Source organism: Leptonychotes weddellii, chromosome 2 (genome assembly GCF_054177405.1).
Source record: "Leptonychotes weddellii isolate Sample4059 chromosome 2, ASM5417740v2, whole genome shotgun sequence".
Classification (NCBI taxonomy): Eukaryota; Metazoa; Chordata; class Mammalia; order Carnivora; family Phocidae; genus Leptonychotes; species Leptonychotes weddellii.
The window spans coordinates 53,431,959-53,438,870 of NC_138370.1; the positions used below are offsets into that span (position 1 = coordinate 53,431,959).

The 6,912-nt window shown below is 43.1% G+C and overlaps 1 pseudogene across 1 annotated transcript; it reads right to left on the reverse strand.

The window, feature by feature from the left end:
• Window positions 1-241: 241 nt before the first annotated feature.
• LOC145719696 (ubiquitin-like FUBI-ribosomal protein eS30 fusion protein pseudogene) lies at window positions 242-6,284 on the reverse strand (annotated as a pseudogene). Its single transcript, XR_014142554.1, has 2 exons — window positions 6,165-6,284; window positions 242-3,883 (listed from the first exon to the last, which is right to left on the reverse strand). The product of XR_014142554.1 is annotated as a ubiquitin-like FUBI-ribosomal protein eS30 fusion protein pseudogene (transcript).
• Window positions 6,285-6,912: the final 628 nt, after the last annotated feature.

The following is a 6,912-nucleotide window of genomic DNA, read 5'->3' on the forward strand; positions in this document are numbered from 1 at the left end:
TTTTTTTTTTTTTTTAAAGATTTTATTTATTTATTTGAGAGAGAGAGAGAATGAGAGACAGAGAGCATGAGAGGGAGGAGGGTCAGAGGGAGAAGCAGACTCCCTGCCGAGCAGGGAGCCCGATGCGGGACTCGATCCCGGGACTCCAGGATCATGACCTGAGCCGAAGGCAGTCGCCCAACCAACTGAGCCACCCAGGCGCCCTCCCGCTTTATTCTTATCCTTGGGCATATAGTGGGTGCTCAAACAGTATTAAATGAATAAACAGAACCTGTGGTAGATTCCTAGCTCTCAGTTTCAACCACTATCACCTTGAATAACTCTTAACATGCCTGAGCTACACCAGCTCATCTGCAAAGTTGTAATGATAATTCCTAATTGTATAACCTTTGTGAGGGTTAAAAGATATTTCAATTGGCCAGGAGGTGTAGGCAATGTGGAGTAGTGGGTTCTCCAATGGTGGCTACCACTCCATTCTCTTCCCACCTATCCTCCCTCCTCTCTTCCACCAAACACAGACAGTAATTCTTTGGCGATAACCTAGCAATTCCACAATTCTCGTTCAAACCAAAATCTTCTTGAAAATTTAATTAACGCAGGCCCACCACTCCCATTCTGTATTCCACAGGTCTGAGACTAAGAAGCTGTAGTTTTCGCAAGATCCTCACCACAGATAAGGAGACCCAGGCTTGGACAAGCTGCGACCCCGAGGTCTGGCGCCCAGTAGATGCTGAGGAAGCCCCTGCTCAGCTGAGCCTCACGACACCCCACTCGGCTTACCTGGAACCGATGACTCACTCAGCCCCTCTCGGGCCAGGAACGCTGTGTCCCCAGAGCCTGACTCGGTGAAGAACCGAGACCCCCAAGTCCCGGAACGGCGGGTTCTCGCCAGAAGCGCACCCGTGGCCCTTGCGGCGATTGGCTGTCCCTCCGGAAGTGGGTAGGTAATCGCCTGCGCATGCTCAATGACCCTGCGTGGCCAAGGAGACGGGGAAGAGCTCTTGAGCATAGCCGAGGGTGTTTCCTTCCTTCAGTCACCAAGCCGTTGTTGTCATCAACTGACCTTTTCGCGGTGGCAACCTTTTACATAGTCTTACAATTTTTATTCCTATGCGCAATTTGAGGATCAAAGTAAGATTGCAGGTTGGTTTTAAAAAGAACACCCTCCTCTCAGACACTAAGGGAAGGGAGAGTCCTGGGTCACTTTGGGATCGTAGGTGAGGAGATAGTAAGCTTTGGAAATGAAAGAGAAACGGTCACCTTAATGGATCAATTTGCATCTCAGTGGGTTAGTGGGTGGGTCTGCCCCACCCTGTAGAACTATGCCCCACCTCAACTCTGGCTCACCCAAGGCTCCTCTATTTATGGTGAAATTTAAGGGATGAATTTGAGTTACTTGGACAAGTCTTTAAGTCTGAAGGAAGAGCCAGTGAGAAGACTGGTAATTCTAAAGAACTTGGTAAGTGAAGGATCATGTACCCTTGGCTGGCACCTCAAGGGGAAGTAGGAAGGGGTAATCCCTACGCGCAATGTGGGACTTGAACTCCTGGCCCAGAGATGCTCTCCGGACTGAACCACCCAGGCACCCCTGCCAATGAAGCATTTTAAACCCCTAACATGACATAATAAAATTTGAATTTTAAAAGGATGATTGGCTACAATTCAGGGACTTAAGAGATCTGGGAAGTGGTGAGTCAACGGTGGGAAGTAAAATACAGGTGTGAATTAGAGATTCCTCACCAGATATTGTTAGTTGTGCTTCCTAAATCTTTTGAATTGCTGGTGGCAACAGCTTCCCCTCTTTTCCTTTGTTCTTTTACTGTGGGATGAGTATATGGTTTTAATTTAAATACCGTGAGATACAAAATTTGTCATTTCCTATCACAGTTCATGACATAAAAAATTACTTATGACAGGAAACCCCATCAGTATGACACTGAAATCCTGAAAGGCTGGCCATGCTTTGTAGGGTACATCATAATCCAACCGGATGGGGTCAGCCTACCTGCTGTAGGCTAATTAAGGAGTTGACTGTTATGCATTGGATTCTTCTTCTGAACTCATTGCTTTTAAGAATTATTATCATTTAACATCCAACAAGACTAGTTCAGAAGCAGTCTGGCCTTCACCTTAGTCCTCTTGTGTAACAACTGAAACTCTTCCTAGTTTATCAGTGATCTAGTTTCTCAGCCAAGGATTATTTTTCATGTTTGTTACTCTCTGAGATGCTTTGTAATCCTGGTCTCTGGCTGCTCTATCTTGTTTTAGCAAGTTGCTGTTCTTCTCCCTGCCCTTTATGCAAATAAGTAAAGGCCTGCAAGGGCACATGGCAGAGTGTTCATATGTAGTATGAAACATATATATATGTATGTGCATATGTATGGGTACACACACGTGTATTTATGTGCTTCTGCATGTAGAGAGGAAAAAGAGTGATGGTTAAGGTCTGGCTTTGGAACCAGGCTCCCAGGAATTGAAAACCAGCACTGCTCTGTAAACCTTTGGCAGGTTATCTTTTTGTACCTGGTTTTCATCTAGTAAACAGAAAAAGGGGGTGGGGCAGTAACAATATGTAGAGAAGAAGATGGAGTCACTCATGTCAAGTAGGGGCCTGTGTCAAGCAATGGCACAAACAGTTAGGGGTACTGCAGCTACCAGATATCACTGAGACCAGCAGCAGTTGATGACACCCCAGAACTGGTAAGCAGAAGCAAAGGAGGTCTGCAGGGGCCCAAGACTAAATTCCTTCAAAGGGGAGGATTTGGGCAGCAAACTGTTAAACTCTTCAGACATGACCCCTCTCTGTCTGACCACTGAAAAAAGGCAGCTGCCACCAAAGTCTCCGCCCGGCTGATCTTGGAACAGAACTGAGATCCTTCGCTGCTTGAGTATCAGAAGCAGTTAAGTGCCCAGAGCTGACTGGGACCAGACCCAGGCCTTACCTCAACTGCGCGCCCACAGACTGACTTCCTGTGTGGTTTGTTAACTTCCTACCTTCTGTGTTATCTTGTTTGTTGTGTGACTTGTGTACAGCTTTGTGTGCCGTGTAAGTAGACAGGTTAATCACATGGTGAAATGTCATTGAGTTTGGAATCCTGAGCCTGCTTTATAATTATGTTAACCTTGCTTTATGACTGAATAAAGCAGACATTATGGAAAGACACAGCTCACGTGTGCGCCTTCACAGCACGATCATGACACAGTACAACTTGTTGGAGTACTACACGAGATTTTATGAGCTAAAGCACTAGGGTCTGACCTGGCAAATGTGGTGTTCAAACACACACACGCTAGCTATAAATTCATCTGAAAAGGCTTATTTCTGTTTCCCTGAGAGCAGAAATGAGACTTAGGGGCAGCAGGTATAAGTGGTCCATTTTGTTTTCTATCATTTGTAAAGCTTTTTTTTTTCTTTGACTGAACTAAATGGCTTTATTGGGGAAAGCCTGCACTTCAGAGTTGGCATTGGCGCCCTTCGTCTTGCCAAAGGTGGCCCCAACATTGACAAAGTGCCAGTCGTATTGCATCCGCCGCTTTGCTCGGCCTGTCTTCTTTTTCTCCTGCTTGGCCACCTTGGGAGTCTGCCCTCTTACTTTCCCAGCATGGGCCAGGGAACTGTGGACTTTACCTCCAAGTGTGGGACTGGCTACTTCCAGGGTGGTCAGAGCCTCCACTCCACACTGACCGAGGGTAGCCTCAGCCTCTAGGGACAGGCCTGCCAGGAGATCGATTTGATCTTCTGGAGTGATACCCTCCAGCGAGGCTACATGAGCCTTAATCTGGGCGACAGTCTCCTGGCCAGTCACCTCCAGGGTGTGTCGCTCTTGGGCGCGGAAAGAGCTGCACGTCCACATGACTGAACTGCGTCAGCCGCAGCCGCTACCTTGAAGATGGAGTTGAGAAAGAGCTGTGTCATTTGTAAAGCTTAAAAAACAAAAACAAAAACAAAACCAAACCCCAAACTAAACTAAAATCTATGGGCCTTTTTCCTTTCTAAAGAGAAAAAGCCAAGCCCCTTTGATACAATTAGTTTTAGAACAGTTTGAAATATTCTGCTTAAAGATAAAAGGAAGAATTTTTTTACGCAGGTGGTCTTTTTCCCTTTAAAAAATAGTTAAAAGCAAAGAGAGTGATTTCCAAGTTTCCTTAAAAGGAGAGAAGGGAAGTTGAGAAGGAATTAATCCAAACTGTTGAATTAAGTATGAATCACACATACAGACACACAGGCTACGGAAGCTGAAGTAGTAATCACTACAGAGGAGGCAAAAATCTACACACCAGAAAATTTGCTCCAATTTTCAGCTGCAGATCAGAAAACTATTTTGTATTCCATATGTTATTACAAAATATGTGGCTTTGATCATTTAAAACTCCTCTTATATCCTAATACTTAAGAGCACATTTTGGAAGACACTTGGATTTGTATTCCAACTGTATCAGTTTACTAGCTGTGTGATTTTAGTTTACTCTCATTTTCTAAGTTTCAGTTTCCTCATCTAAAAATGGGTGGGCACCTGTGTGGCTCAGTTAGTTAAGTGTCTCCCTTCGGCTCAGATCTCCCCTGCTTGTGCTCTCTCTCTCTCTCACATAAAGAGATAGATAGATGATAGATAGATAGATAAAAATGGGCAAAATAATGCTTAATTCAATAGGTTTATACGGAAACTACTTTGCAAAAGGCTGAGCCCCTTCTTTTCTCCCTCCCTCCCTCCACTCCCTTCCTTTTTAGCAAGTGCACTTTTATTTTTAATTTTTTTAAGGATTTATTTATTTTTAGAGAGAGAAAACGTGCATCAGAGGGGTGGGGCAGAGGAAGAGGGACGGAGAGAGAAGCTTAAATAGATTCCTCACCAAGAGGGGAGCCTGATGGCAGGGCTCAATCCACAATCCTGAGATCACTTCCTGAGCTGAAATCATCAAGAGTCCAATGCTTAACTGACTGAGCCACTGTGGTGCCCCTCAAGTGTACTTTTTAAATTAAACAGTAAACCTAAGTAATATATATATATTTTTCTTTAGAGAGAGGGGAGGCAAGTAGGAGGTAGGGAGAGAGGGAATCTTATGCAGGCTTCAGGCCCACTGCAGAGCTTGATCTCACGACCCTGAGATCATGACCTGAGCTGAAATCAAGAGTCGTACGCTTAACCAACTGAGCCAACCCAGGCGCCCCCCCCAAATAATAATTTTTAAAAAGAGGCTCAGGCACACTAAAAACAGAACTCCAAAAATCACAACATGGACAATAACAATCATCCACAATCTCATTAGAGGGAAGGGTATTTTAACAGAAAACACCCTGCTTTTTTTTTCTTTTAATCATATTGCAAGTTTGGACCTCTTTTATTTTTCAAGACTAATATTATTAAAAGCTCTTACCAAATGCTAAAGAATTAGAAATATTTTTGTTTTGGTTTACTTGTTGTATTTGAACTTTCCATGATACTTATGCCTCAGTTTATACAAGTCATACTTAGTTAAGCATAACTATTTTGAGTTATGAAACACAAAAATTTTGTTATCACCTCACTGGAAGAAAAAATAGTATGGAAATTAACATATTAACACATGCTCCTACGCCATGTTACATTAAAAATAGAAAAATTGAGAAATGGATGGGCGCCTGGGTGGCTCAGTTGGTTAAGCGACTGCCTTCGGTTCAGGTCATGATCCCGGAGTCCCGGGATCGAGTCCTGCCTCGGGCTCCCTGCTCGGCGGGGAGTCTGCTTCTCCTTTTGACCCTCCCCCATCTCATGTGTGCCCGCTCTGTCTGTCTCTCTCTCAAATAAATAAATAAAATCTTTAAAAAAAAAAAAAAAGAAAAACTGAGAAATGGATACATCCCAAAATAGTCTTTGCTTTTACCCATTACCAAGTTAAAAACTTTTGAGAACATTCTATAGCCACTTACTACATAGCAAGTAACACAAAACAGTTGATACAAGGTATTATGAGAACTTGCAAAAACTTAGTTTTGTAATACTCCCAAACGTGTGGTGAGGAGTGGCATAGGTAATTCTTGTGGATTCTCAGTGTACAATCAAATAACAAACTTCCAAAAAAAATAAAAAAATAAAAAAATAACAAACTTCCAGATGAGGTTGAGGATTTTTCTGCAGAGCAGTTGACAGGGACCAGAGCCTCAAATCAACCTCACCACCACTTACCAAGACTCCTTGGAATCCAATTATGATTTTATAGTAGGATGAGAGCTTAGATGTAAAAAGATGTCAAGGCCAGATCCAGTGTTCTTTCCATGGACATTCTGGCCGGGTGGAAGCCAAGAGTGGAAAATGGGATACAGACCTAAAGTTTACAGAGTGAGGTCATTTTGGGAAGTGAGAACAAAGGGAAGACACAAAGCCTGGAACTCAAGACTCCAATATGCTAAAATAAGGTTCTTCTTACTGAACTAGAATTACTCACTGTTTCCCTTTGCTTCAGGCTGTAACATGGCTCAGTTGATCCTGTCTTTATTTAAAAATGTGATATCTTGTTCATCATGCATTTTTGGGTGTTTTTATTTTTCTCAAAAATTTTATTGAACTATTATCTTGTTTAGTGAGGTTTTGAGCACACCCTTAAATTTGGTGTCCACATATTCTAGTCCTGGCCCTGGGAAGGAGTAAAAACAGTGCAGGAATGGACCAAAGACTGCACTGATTTCAGAGTTTGGAAGGAACTGAGCCAAGAGACAAGGATCAACACTTACAACTCTTATTTGGTCCACCACTCGCTGTCTGCTCCACTTCACTGACTCACGTCTTGGCCCCAAATTGGGGTGGCACCATTACTTCTGATCCCCTCAACCATCTTGATTAAACTATGTAAAATCTATTTTCCTTTGTGTTCTGAAAATGTTAGAAATTACAAAGAACTTTTAGTAGAAACTTTTATAGAAAAATAATAAAACAA